The 13,750-nt window shown below is 41.4% G+C and overlaps 1 protein-coding gene across 4 annotated transcripts in view; it reads left to right on the forward strand.

Annotated features, from left to right (window-relative positions):
* Window positions 1–13,750, forward strand: part of C5H4orf19 (chromosome 5 C4orf19 homolog) — an 84,706-nt gene that overhangs the window by 1,043 nt on the left and 69,913 nt on the right. Inside the window, exon 2 of one of the 4 annotated variants that reach the window (XM_061191314.1) lies at window positions 7,505–7,609. The exons of 2 other annotated variants lie outside the window; for them this stretch is intronic. The gene's annotated coding sequence lies outside the window, so the exon portion shown is untranslated. Of the gene's footprint in view, window positions 1–7,504; window positions 7,610–7,651; window positions 7,700–13,750 lie in introns of those variants that run through there. One more of the 4 variants, XM_061191315.1, reaches the window with a different exon arrangement.

Below are 13,750 nucleotides of genomic sequence, written 5' to 3' on the forward strand. Positions count from 1 at the left end.
GTGTTCCATGAGGTGGTTCAAAGCATTAAAGAATAGGGTGTTTATTTTCTTCCTGTCACTGTGAGAGAGAATTACTGATGGCACTTCTCACCATGGCTTGTGGGTGGTTGTAAACACGCTATTTTGGAAACACTTGAGAGTTGAATGAGAAAGATGGGGAAAGTGGTTGCTGCTTTTAAAGACAATAGATTCCATATTTGCCACTTATTCTCACATTGAATCCTCCAGTTAACACTATTTTAAGAAGGAGACATGTTAAAGTCTTCTAAGGCTAAGCACCCAGGTCTGTAGAACATCCTAACAGTCATGAGGCAGATCACTGAAACAATAACCAAGCTCTGAAGGTAAAGTAGAGTTCTGGGGTTATTTGTATTTCTCTAAAGTGTGAGGAGTCAGTTATAGGAAGCTGCCTTGATCACAGAGGCCAAATGGAGCAGACACTGATAGAAGAAGGCAAGGTTCGGCTTCTTTCTCTTCTTTGGTCTCTGTGTCCATCCTGATCCTGTTCTTTGATTCAGCAAGTATGTGATAAGCTCCTATCTCATGGCATCTGTTCCCCGGGCCTGGTTATCAGAGGTTCTCAAGATTTAGATATGTAATGACATCTGAAGATCAAGGTGGCCAATCTTCGCTATGTTCTAAGAGCTCTTGCATATCTGGAATTTAAAACAAAACAATGACTTGCATGTCAACTAAACATGTTCATTAGCCTAGAATGGAGCAATACCCCCTGACTTTCCACCTCGTCCCTGTCTGAGCCTGGCAACATAACCAGGCTAAGCTCTGGCCAGAATCCAGTGTCAGCCCAAGGGCAGAGCTTGTACTGCCCTCCTTGCTCCGGGAACAGCTCTACCCTTGGTGCCGAGAGAGCCCATTGACTGTGCTTCCAGGAATGGACCCCAGTTTCCGAATAATTGAATACCAGCCTCTTGGTAGCTGGGTTTCCTCTACCTGGACTGTTTCAAATTCCCCTAGTTCCACAATTTTTTCAATAACCCAGAACCTTGGGATCTTTTTGGCTTTTGGTGAAATAGTACCTAGCTCCTGCCTTTTTTTTTTTTTTCTTTCTTTCTTTTTTTGGGGCATTAGATTGATTATTGGTTGCAGATAGACTTACTAGATATCTAGAAAAGAGGAGTTGATAGGCTCGTCCTAGGGGAGAGGATAGACCTGAGCCCTGACCAATCTGCAGGTCAGCCAGGTTACCCCATTATAGCCTTCCTTAGTCTGGTTATCACCTGAATGCTGTGTAAGAAAATGAAATGAAAATGAAATGTTTTATCTACTGTCACCCTTCTCACCTGAGAATATCATGGTCCCACAGAGATTGGAATCTTCAAAAGGACCATATATCACCAAAATGACCTTATCCTAAAGGGTCATGAATATGTATGAATATGTATGAATGTATGTATCATACATACATGAATGTATGTATCCTAAAGGTCATGAATATGTATGAATATGTATGAATTCACATGAATATGTGAATATGTATCCTCAAGCAGAGACTTAAAAAAACTCAAAATACTGACTCAGTGTCATCAAGCATCTTAGAAAAGACTCTCCTGAGCTGCAGTAAATATCAATAGTATTAACATAAGGCAAGAGGAATATCATGTCTCAAATTTTACCACAAGCAGTGAACTCTGTTCTATTCCGTGTACAATTGGCTTTCTAAAATTAAATGGAACCCTGACCTGGCCAGGGTTTGTAGACATTTGGTCAGGTGCTAGGGACACAGTTCTTGCCTTTGGGGGTCTTACAGTCCTCAGAGAAGACATTGGAGGATTTTAAGCAGAGCAGATCTGTATTTTAGAAAGTTCACTCCGGCTGCAGTGAGAAGAATGAAATGGGGAAGATACAAGCAAGGCAGCTGCTAAGAAAACCCCCACTAGAGGGGAGAGAGAAGTGAATTGATTCAAAAGATATTTAGGCAAAGGTATTTAAGATACTAACTCAAAGAAAATATTAGGTGACTCAAGTCTCTGAATAATTGACATGTCATTTCAAAATACATGTGTTCCACGTAGATAACCAGAAGCCACGTTTCATTACAATGCTGTCCCTACTGACTGTAGCTACTCTCGGGCCCCACGTAATTTGTTTCTATCACAGAAAAAAGTTTTTGATAAAGAATGAGCCTATTTTTTTATTCACACTTTCAACAACCTGGTGCTTCTTTGTGCAGACTTAACTATATATATCTGAAGGCAAAGTTAAGATAAACTGTTGCCCTCAGATTGTACACACATTCTCTGATTTAGCTTAATTCCTCCCAGGAATAAAAACACCCTGACTTTTGATTGTGTAACAGTAATGGAAGTGGGCAGTGGAACAGTCTTTTTTTTTTTTTCTAAGTTGGCCACAGTATGGCCTGCTGTATGTCACAGGGAAGACTGTATTGTATTTGCAGAGGGCACTATTAGAGCATGAATGTACTAGTGGTATGTGAGAGGCACTAAATGCCCGTGAGAGAAGAAAAGCCACTCTAGTCACTGCCACATGTATAGCTTTTTAATACAAATGTATTTGGATGTATTTGCAGTTTACTTGTTTATTAGTTCCAGGGTCAATCTCTACATGAGAATTTTGAAACTTTTTAAATTTTGGTGTTAAATCTTTCTCCCCCCATTTGATAACTATATATCTTGGGTCATTAATGTGCAATAAATGCAGATTTGATTTGTGCTTTATGGCTGTAAAACGGTGTCCTCCTTGTTTAGTGATCACACTGCACAGCCTCAGTCCTGCAGAATATTTATTGCAACTTAGAAAGGAGTAAAAGAAGTCTACCTGCACCTGCAAAGAATTAAGAGCCACATAACTTCGATTCTGGCTAGAACTTACATGGCATTATTCATCTTTTGATTCCTAATGAGCTTGGCTATCTGGGTTCCTGGTCCGCAGCAAGGAGGTCCACCTTCTAGATTCAGAGCATGGCTGTTAGAATAAGTGTGATACGTAGTCACAACCAGCTGCTGAGCAGTGAAGGCAATAGAGGGAGGGGTGTCTGTGATTACATCCTAAGTCTATGAGAAAAGAAAAGTTGGGTTCAGAACTATATGTTAACAAGGAAATAAGTATTGCCTTTTGGAAAAATGGATCCTCAATCCTTTTTAGAGCTAGAAAAAACCTTAAAAGTCATTTAGTCTGACCACCTTAATTTACAGATAAGGAAACGGAGGCTCAAAGAGGTTAAATGATGTTTCCAAGATCATATGGCTGCCAACTGGAAAAGCTACTGGGACCAGAATCTATGAATCCCAATTTCCAGTTCAGCCATCTTCCTACTACTGACCAAAAAGTAGAAATTTTAATGGTATGGAAAATTCATTATTTGTTGACATTGTACCTTTTTCTCAGAATATTGTAATAGCCACTATTTATGGAGAAATTACTTACATATACACAGTGTCAGTTATCTATTGCTGTATAACAAACCACTCCATAACATAATGGCTTAAAACAACCATCATTTATTTAGTTTATAACTTTGTGCATCAGCAGTCTGGACCTGGTGAATCTACTGGTCTTGTCCAGGCTCCCCTATGTGTCTCTGGTCACCAAGGTGGCTCTGCCTCTAGAGGGTGCTGGCTGACTGTTGGCTGAGTCCTCTGGGGAGCAGCTGGGCCTCATGCTTCCCATCACTGGACAGGCTGCCCTGGGCTTGGTCACATGTTGGCTCAGCATGGTTGTGAGCAGGAACATGGGAGCACGGCTCCTTGAGGCCGAGACTGAAATGGACACAAGTGGCTTCTCCTCCAATCTACTTATGAAGAAACAGACTCTACCTTTTGATGGGCGGAACTGCAGAGTCTTTAGAGAATGGTATGGATTCAGGGAGGGGTGGAGAATTGTGGCCATTTTTGCAATCTGCTGCATTGGCCAAGCACTTTATAGAACTTAACTAATTCTCATAACAACACAAGAGATGAAGGCAGAATTTTACAGGTGATGTAATTGAAACTCAGATGTGTTAGTTCACATGAGTCAGGGGACATAGCTGGTGATCAATGGAACCAGCATTGGAACTCAGATCTGATCCAGGACTTCCCTAGTGGTGCAGTGGTTAAGAACCCCCCTGCCAATGCAGGGGACACGGGTTCGAGCCCTGGTCCGGGAAGATCCCACATGCCGCGGAGCAGCTAAGCCCATGCGCCACAACTAAGCTCTAGCCTGCGCTCTAGAGCCCGCGAGCCACAACTACTGAGCCCACGCGCCACAACTACTGAAGACCGCGCGCCTAGAGCCCGTGCTCCACAGCAAGAGAAGCCACCGCAAGGAGAAGCCCGCACACCACATCGAAGGGTAGCTCCCACTCGCCGCAACTAGAGGAAGCCTGCCCCCAGCAGCAAAGACCCATCACAGACAAAAATAAATAAATAATTTATAAAACTATATTTAAAAAAAAAAAATGATCAGATCCAAAGCCCATGTCTGTAACCATGATGCAGCTCTGCCCCTGTGCCTCTCTGTGTGATGCTGCTGGGGAGGATGGTATTATTAAAGTATCATAAGCTCAGAGTTTCATATGAACAAAATTAACTTTAAGAATCCTTTTTCTTGATTTATGTGCTAAAAGAAATCAAGCCAGTTAAGATTCAGAGTAAAGAAAAACTGGATTACCAGAGAAGCATAGTAGGGGACAAGGTGATGAGCTTAGGGGAGCCAAGGGAAAGACAGATTTGAAAAGGATAGTATCTATTTACAGTCAAAAGATCCTCCTATCACTTACATAAAATGGGTAATAGTCCCACTATACAGATGAAGATATTTGCCTGATAAAGATTGCATTCCAACCCATGTCTGTATGTCTCCAAAAAACTACTCCCTCCCCATTTTTTTCCCACTGAGCCAATAGGTTTTGCTACTCCAAGTGGGGTCCATGGGCCAGCAGCATGGTGGTCACCTGGGAGCTGGTTAGAATTGCAGTCTTGCCCCCGCTTCAGATCTATTGAATCAGAATCTGCATTGTAACAAGATCCTCAGATGATTCATAAGCACAGTGAAGTCTGAGGAGCTCTGCATTAAAGGGACCATGCAGGAAATGATTTGTAATAAGATGGGCTGGTGGAAGGGCATTCGAGGCAGAGAGAACAGCAAGAGCAAAGGACCTGAGGCTGGAGTCTGTGGGCAGGTAAAGGAATTCCTGGACTAGAGGAGGGGCATGTTTTTGCAGTAGAAGGAAATAGGGTGAGACTGATGGAATCACTGTGGATCCTGAGGAAGTCTGCTTTTTAGGAAGGCTAATCAGGCAGCACTGAGGATGGCCTGGAGAGCCTGGTGGCAGTGAACCCAGTTGTGAGGCATGCAGAGGGGAGGGCTCAGACCGAGGCAGGGATGGCGGAAATAGAGAAAAAAGGTCCAGTCTGGGAGCCGTTTCAAAGCACATCCCCCAGGGCTTGTTGCCAAATTGGATTCTAAGGAAAGAAAGAGAGGAAGTAAAGATGGTTCTAGACTGCCAAGTTCTGAATTGTGCTTCCCAAACTTCAGGTTGGGGCATTATCTTTGCATTCTTTGCTACTGAAAGAGAAGATACTTTTTGGTGGTAATGGTGGTTTGGGGTTTTGTTTGTTTTCAGGCAGCTTTCCCCATTCCTTTGAGTTGTGGCAGTTTTTCGCCTTTTACTAAGAGGCAGTTCACATGTTAAAGTTCCAAATCAGCGTGCCCATGTAAATTTCATATATATATACACACACACACACACACACACACACACACACACACAGTGAGAGAATTTTTTTGGCAGGCAATTAATTATAATGAAACAGTTCTTCATATAATTCTTCAGTTTATTCAACCTTCCCAAACTGTCCTGTGACATTTATATAGGTAGAATTATTATGCCCCTTTCACAGTTAAAGATACTGAGATTTAGCAATGTCACCCAGCCAAGGTTTGAACCAAGTCTACTAACTCCAAGCCCAATCTTCTATCCACTGAAGCATTCTGCAGGTTTTATATTTGGTCTTTGGAGGCAATTAGTCAGTCTGATCAGTTTTAAGTTTTGGTTTATTTTTTTTTTATTTTATTTATTTTTTATACAGCAGGTTCTTATTAAGTTTTGGTTTATTTTTTCCCCCATATATACTGTGTCAACCTCAGAAAGATGCTTGAAAGTTTATATTGTGACTTTGAAGTAACTGTTTCATGGAAACTTGGAAATGCCTCATAAAAACTGATTTCCTCCCCCGCATGATTTTCTTATTTCATTGAATCCCTGTGTTGATTCTATTAGCAACAAACCACGCTTTAGAGTTCAAAAGATACGAATTATTTTGCTGCCTTTTCCTTTTATTTTTTTGAGTGATAAAAAGATTTTAATATTTTTCTAAATAAATTTTAAGCCTGTTTCTTAAGCAACTAACCTGGGGCTCTTAAAATAATCTGTAGATTATAGAATCCCGACTTGGAAGAGGGCTTCGCTGAGCCAAACACCTCATTTTATAAATTAAAAAACAGAGGCATGGAGAGAGAAGGGGGCTCGTTCAAAGATACCCCACAAGTCGGAGGCAAAACTAGGGCTGGAACCCTTGTTTCTAACCCCCAGTCCTCTACTCTTTGACTAAACTACTTCAAAGCAATTCCTTTCCCTATTGTTGTGTTTGCCAGCCTCTAATGGGCAGTGTGGGGAAGTTGGGAGAGCTCAAAGTCAAGATGACCTGGGTTTGAGTCCTGGTTTGCTAGCTATGTAGCATGGAACAAAATGCATTTCCTGCTACCGTCATTTCTAAAGAGAATTATGAAACGGAGTTAATTGACTACACAGTCGAGATTTAGTTTACAAAGTACAATTTCTCTGCATTCTCTTTTAAACTTGATGGGACAGTTTTATGATCCTCACTGGGATTTGGTTTTGATGAAGGAAGCCAAGTGTTCTAGGAGTGGATATGATACGAGCTTCAGAGAGACACTGCAACCCAGGCGGAGGTCCAGCTCCAGAAGACCGCTGATGGAGGCCTGATCCCTCCTCCACAAAACGAGTTCAGTCTCTATTACTGATGCAACGCTTTCTCTTTTCAAAGCTAAAAGACAAGTGTTTCCTGGTGCTGAAGCACAGGCGAAATTGTGGCTCTGGGGAGGGATCCCACAAACAAAGGAGGGTGTGGAAAAGTCACAGCCCACTAGCGTGGAGAGAGCTAGAGGGTTGTTTTTGTAACACCCTGCCTACAGTCAAAGGTTTATGGGGCAAAAGGAGTGTGACCTGTATGTAATCAAAAATAAAAATAAAAAGCTAAAGTAGCTTTAGAGAAAACAAAATTACTGAAATTACAACCCTGGACTGGCTATTGTTCTGTAAGAGTTAATTAGACAAAGAAAAAGCAAAACAAGCAAACAAACAAAATCTCCAGAATTCGCCACCCCAGCACCTTGGAGGGCTCCACTGGCAGGTGTGACTGGGTGAGACACAGAAATCGTCAGAATCATCCTCTCAGTCACAGATGACTGCGTCATATGCATGTTTGGTCCCATTAAATGTCTTTACTCACTCTGTTTGCAGGTGCTTACCATCTGTTTAGTCTACGGGAGCCCTTAAAAGAAACCAAGGGTGGTGGTGTACTTTCTTCCATCACTAAACCAGCTGGTCAACGGTGGTGCTTCTCGAGTGAGTCTTGAGGAAGAAAAAATGTGACCTCTTTGGAGTCAGGCCTGGCTCTCCCAGAAGAGATGGGAATGAGGGCTAGACTCCCAACAGGTTTGAGTCCTGACTCTGCCATTTGTTACGGGACCTCAGATATTTCCCGAAACCTCCCTGGGTTTCAGTTTCTTATCTGTAAAGCTGCATGCGTCTGCACTTAGTAAATGCTTAATAAATCTGATTCTCAGCCTCTGTAGCCTTCAGTTTTCTCGAACGTAAAATGAGAGGTTTGGACCAGCACAGCACTATGGGGTACAGGATGCAAGGAAGGGTTGGGGTAGGGGAGGTGTTCAATCAGCGCATTTCTCCTCCCAGCTCACCTCATCTTTACCTTGGATAAAAGCCACACGAAATACAACAGGAAACTTCAAAATTAAACACATGGGATTTCCCTGGAATTTCTAACTAGATACATAACTTTCCTTACTATAAAATGGTCTCCTTAAATATCTGTCCAAGGGTAGTTATAAATCCTCCCCGGACCTCAGACATGTAAAGAAGTTTGGGCTGAAATGTATTCCATGTTTGTATTAGTGGGAACTAGGGAGGATGCCAAGGACTTGACGTGTGGAAACAAAGTAAAAATGGAGTTCTTTGAGAAAGCAGAATTTATTTGCATACTAAAATAATCCTGCTCGAAGTGTTGAGATGAAAGGAAACTAGGAAATATGCGGAAGTGAGTGATGAGGAAGGGGGCTCTCGTCTGGTCCTCCCGTCCGTGAAGGATTTTCAACAGAACTAAGTTGGCCTGTATAGCATTTAAAAGAAAGAGTCATTGCTTCACCTTTGTATATTATATGTTCTTCATCCTTCACTTTGTGAGTTAGATTGGATTGTGGTTGGATTTTAAAAAAAATATTGTAAAGCGTTTTCGTTATGGAATACCCACTCCACTTAGTGAACCTAGTGCCATGAAAAGCTTTTTTTTTTTTTTTTTTAATACTGATGCTGTGGAGACTAAAATCTAAATGCTGTCTATTGAACAAATGTCCACGGAGGCTGTGCCAGGCGGTGGGGACACAAAGGTGATTCGTATAGGCCTGGACACAGTCCCCGTAGGGCTCAGTGCAGTCAGCATGCGGACGTATCACCCTCCATTCCCATAGGGACCGCAGGGAGGGACACCCCGGCACTGTGGGGGGTGGGATGGGAGCGTGAGCTGGACTGAGAGGCAGGAAGGGCCGTCCCGCCCAGCTGCGAAGGCTGAGAGCGATCTGACTGAGCAAAGGGGGTCGTCGGGTGGGAAAGGCACACCACGCGCTCACACACCTCGGGGTGGCCGTGTTCTGGGAAGTGTCCTGAGCATGAGGAGTTCCAGGAGAGGTGGCAGAAGGTGTATCGTGTGGGGTCTTGTAAGCTACGTGCTATAATCTGACCTCAACCAATCTGATCCTTCTTAACTGATTTAGGATTTTTTTGGTGGATGTTGAAACCTCCAATATTTAGAGGTGGCTGAGGGTACAGGTCTCCTTCCCCACAGCCTCACACTTGGTCCCAAAGCCAATCTCAGGCCCAATCTAGCCTCACATTGTAACATTGATTAGTAAGCAGGAATCGAAATAATCGTGCAGCCTGTTTTGTAAGCTTGGTGAAGTCCCCCGTTGTGTTCTTTTCATTTCTCCAAGTAGATCTTTCATGGAAAGTTCATTAGAGGCAAATGGGACACTCCTCTTTTTTTTTTTTTTTTTAACTGTATTCATTTTTTTTTTTTCACACACACACACTGTATTTTATTTTTACAAGAGATAAATAAACTGACACCAAGCATTGTAAATGGATGGGGACACTCCTCTTGAGGCAGGGTTCAGCTAACCTAAGGGTTTAATTGAGCAACAAGAACTAGACAAGGCATTTTTCACAAACATGTACCGGGAACCACTGGGAAGGGCACAGGTACTGGATCACCACCGTGTACCATTTGGTGCAAGAGTGGGGTGCCTTGACGCTGTTTCTAGCTAATCCACACATCCTACACAAAACTGATTTCACCAAGGAAAAATAACTTCTAACATTTATTTGCTAATTAATCAAGTCCTTTGTGTTGATTGGAGGTAAGAAATCTAACATACCTATAGAGACCACCTCTGGATTATAGCCTTCTGATAACATTCTTACTAACCATCTCTGAAGTGTGTATTCCTGACTGGGGTAACTAATTTAATCTACATCCTAGAGTGCAGATGAAAAACACACTCATAAATTCCAGACTGTCTATGCATTATAGACAATAGAACCATTATGAGGCAATGGTCTTTATCTGGGGAACAGAGAGAGGCTATTGAAGGTCATAAACTGGGAAATAAGATTTGCATCTCTGGCTGCAAGTTGGGAAACTGGAAGGAAGACATGGGGAGATAGGAGACCAAGTAAGGGGCTGTTGGCGTTAGATGTTGTTGAATCTCCACTTGAAAAAAGTGGAGGTAATTCGACAGAGAGAAGTGGCTGGGTTCCTGAGATATTAGGTGAAATCACCAGGACCTGGTGGTGGATTGGAAGTGGGAAGTGAGGGAAGAGGTGCCAAGATTGAATTTTGGGACTGAATATACAAAGAAATTTTGTTGAAGTGTTGTTTGTGATCAAAAAGAAAAACAGTGTATCTGTTGTCAGTATACGCTGGTTAAGTGAAGTACACTTTATGGATACAATGCAGTACTCTGCACTGATGAAAAAAAAAATGAGATATATATGTGATGACATGGTGGAAAGATATCCAGGGTACAATCTTAATTTTTCTAATTTATTAAAGAAACATGCATTTAGTGTTCCATTTTAATACAATTAGTAGTGATTATAATTGGCACTTAGCATGGCAATAGTAACAATTATAATTAGCATTTATACTATCCAGAAGAAAAAATTCCTAGCAGTGGTTATCTGTGAGGCAGAGATTACCAGGGCCATTTGCAATCTATACTATGGATTTTTGCAACTGAGAAATCAGATTTTGCAGAAAATGAGCAAACCACCCTACTTCTCTCATGAAAACTCCTGACCATTCTATCCCAACATGATTATTCCCTCTTTTGAACACACAGTCCACAGTCATTCCAGAATGTTAGATTCAAAAAGAGGCTTAGAGGTCATTTAGTTTAGCGCCTCCATTTCACAGATGTGGAAATGGAGGCCCAGAGAGGTTAAGGGCTTAGCTGAAGTCATATAACCCTAAATTAGTCATAGGGCCAAGACTAGAACCCTGGGATTGTACTAACTCAGAGTCTGGAATTCTTTAGGCTACAGCAAGCGAAGTCTCCTCTAGCAAGTGCTGTGTCTATGAATACCTTGGCTTTTATTGGACCGTCCAGTAAATAAATCTGTCTCCTGCCATAAACGATGCGCTCAGACGCGGGGAGTGTTCAGCCTCATGTTCCACAGACTGTAAAACACTCTTTAAAGCACTCGATGGACTAGACTTCAGATCCTAGAGGCGGGACTAAAATTAGGGCAGGAGACAGACTCCCACACTGGCGCCCAACACAGAGCAAGCTGCCCGCCCGACCCCATCTCCCCCCTGCCCCACACTCTCACAGCCCCACGCAGAGTAAGAATAAGCTCCCTGCCCTCGGCTGCAATGCCTAATTGGCTATGCTGGGGAAATGGACTTTGGATTTAAGTAAGGGTCAACAATACACCGATATCCTGAACTTCCTGAAGGAAATGGCATGGTTCCTGAAGGATACTCTTCATTTGTTGATGAGGTTGTGATGATTTCTCACAGCTGTCTTCAGAATGCTCACTTCCTACAACTCTCATAGCCCCTTGTTCACAGAGTGTGTTTTGGGGACTGTTTCTTATCTTAGAGAAACGCAGCCTGATTGTGGGCCCAAGAGCAATGTTTCAGGTTGTTCACTCTCACATGGTGGTGGCCCAAAGAACTGAACACTTGTAGACAGCAGTTCACTGACAGAAAGGAGGATAGAGGTCTACCTTGTCCTTAGACCTGGAGTTCCCCAGGGGCAGTTAGGGAGCCACGTGCCCCAGTCTGTTCAGGGCTATTTGGCTTTCCCACCTTTGGTACCTGGTTCTTTTCTCTTTCTCCCCTGAAGCTAATCAGAATACTTTTGTTTATACTGAACTACACTGGGCATCTGGTGTTCATCACCTAAATGGGCCGCTATCTTTCGGAAACTCTTCTGCTCCCGTTTTGCAAATTTGGTGACCTTGTTTCCAGTGTTTTATTACTTTATTACAACTCAGTATTTTCCATATCTTAAACGTTGCCATTTTTCAAGTTACCATCTGTTTTATTTTTTTAGACTCTACTCCCACACACGTTTATATAGAGCTTAGTTTTAAACTCTTTCAAACCACTTTTTCTTTCTCCTATTGCTAGTCTCGTGTGGGTTCACAATGCTTTAAGTATTTAAGGTATCCATATAATGCATTTGTACATTTTATCCTAAAATTGGGAAAAAGCAAAAATAGTTAAGAGTCACAACTGTGATGTACCTTTAAATTGTATTAAGCAAGTTAGTCTTTTGATGTAATGAAAGTGAGGATAAATTTAAAGTACTAATAATTATTTCCCCTTGGTCAACTATATGTCTGCCTTTCAGTAAGCTCACATTTTGCTTTTCACAAGTGCAGAAATTTAGCTTCCTGAATACTAGGAATACACGTAGACGCTGAGAGTATAGGCAAGGGGAGAATGTATAACCTTCCACAGACCTCCACTGCAAATAGAACAGGAAGGAATGTGAGCGAACTCAACAGATCTTAAGAGTCAGAAAATTCCAAGATGACAGGATAGCTGAGCCCTAGAGGGGTTATCAGCAATACATAACCCAACCATGGCCTGTGTGTGTGCCTTCAGAAATATCTGGAAAAAGTTACATTTCTCATTGTTCAACTATGGTCAGTCCAAGCCATCATCTATCTGCCAGTAATTTTGGTATGAGATACAGTTAACCGAATCTTCTAGTAAAATGCAAAACACTTTGGATGAACAACAAGATAGACTATTTGAAATCAGTCTTCCCTGAAAACTCAAGAATTCATATTCCCCTTAACTTGCCCAAATAACCATGACAAAGCATTTTTATGCCACGTTCCCCATAACTTGCCCAAATGACTATGACAAAGTATTTTTATGCCAACACTGTGACACTGTGTATGCCTAAACATTGAAACATTTTAATTATTAACAGGGATAATAGCCTCTTTGGGAAATTAAAAGTTCCATGAAAGAATTAGAATCTAAGGGTCTGTAGGTATAATTAAGGGCTAGACCAGGTAGATTCGCTAATGTCTCTTAATATCCATAATCAACAAACATTTGAGTGCTTTCCATGTTTTTTTTTTCTTTTGCTTTATAAAGTTTTGAAAGTAAAGAAATGTAAGACAAAAATTAACTACCTCACAATCAAAAGAGCAGAAATGTTTTCCTGCTAGAATTTCTCAGTTGCGACTGATTAAGGACTATTTATTCCTGATTAAAGCATAGAGGAAAGCCAAAGGAGAAAAGGATGCTGTGTCTTTAAATTTAGAGATATCTTATAATTGTCCTTGAAGTTTCTATTTTCATTTGTTTGCTTTGGGTGGAACATGGAAAAATATTTGCCTACTGTGTGGTGCTAATCTTCATGCATGTGTTCATGAATTTCCTTTCCTGAGGAAGGTGGTAGGCAATTCATTGGTGATGAATTTTATTTTTAAATGTTTGCAAATGCATGAATTTCTGTCCTAAAGATCTGTAAGTTCAGGTTCATTTAGTATCATGAGAGAAGATGTCTCTGAGACATTCCAAAAGTGTGAAACTTTAGGAATTAAACATTGAGTTTTCTAGTTATATATTATCCCAGAAGCTACCTTAATTATGTGATCAGTATTTTCATCATAAGTTGGTTATTAACAAAGTTCTGATGAGCTCTAATAAATAACATTGTTTGGAAAATCTTAATTTACTTGTTTAAATAGTTTTTTGTTTTTTGTTTTAATGTTTAGGTAGTATCTTTGGTTTCAGTGGCTTGGAGGCAAGCTATATTATCGTTGTTGTTTTTCTTAAGATAATGAAAATTCCAGTAGTGCAGAAATTCTTATTCAATCAACAAATATATATTGAGCATTTCCCATATGCCCGACCTACAGGGAAAATATAAATCAGCCTTCTTG

This window comes from Eubalaena glacialis, chromosome 5, assembly GCF_028564815.1.
Source record: "Eubalaena glacialis isolate mEubGla1 chromosome 5, mEubGla1.1.hap2.+ XY, whole genome shotgun sequence".
Classification (NCBI taxonomy): Eukaryota; Metazoa; Chordata; class Mammalia; order Artiodactyla; family Balaenidae; genus Eubalaena; species Eubalaena glacialis.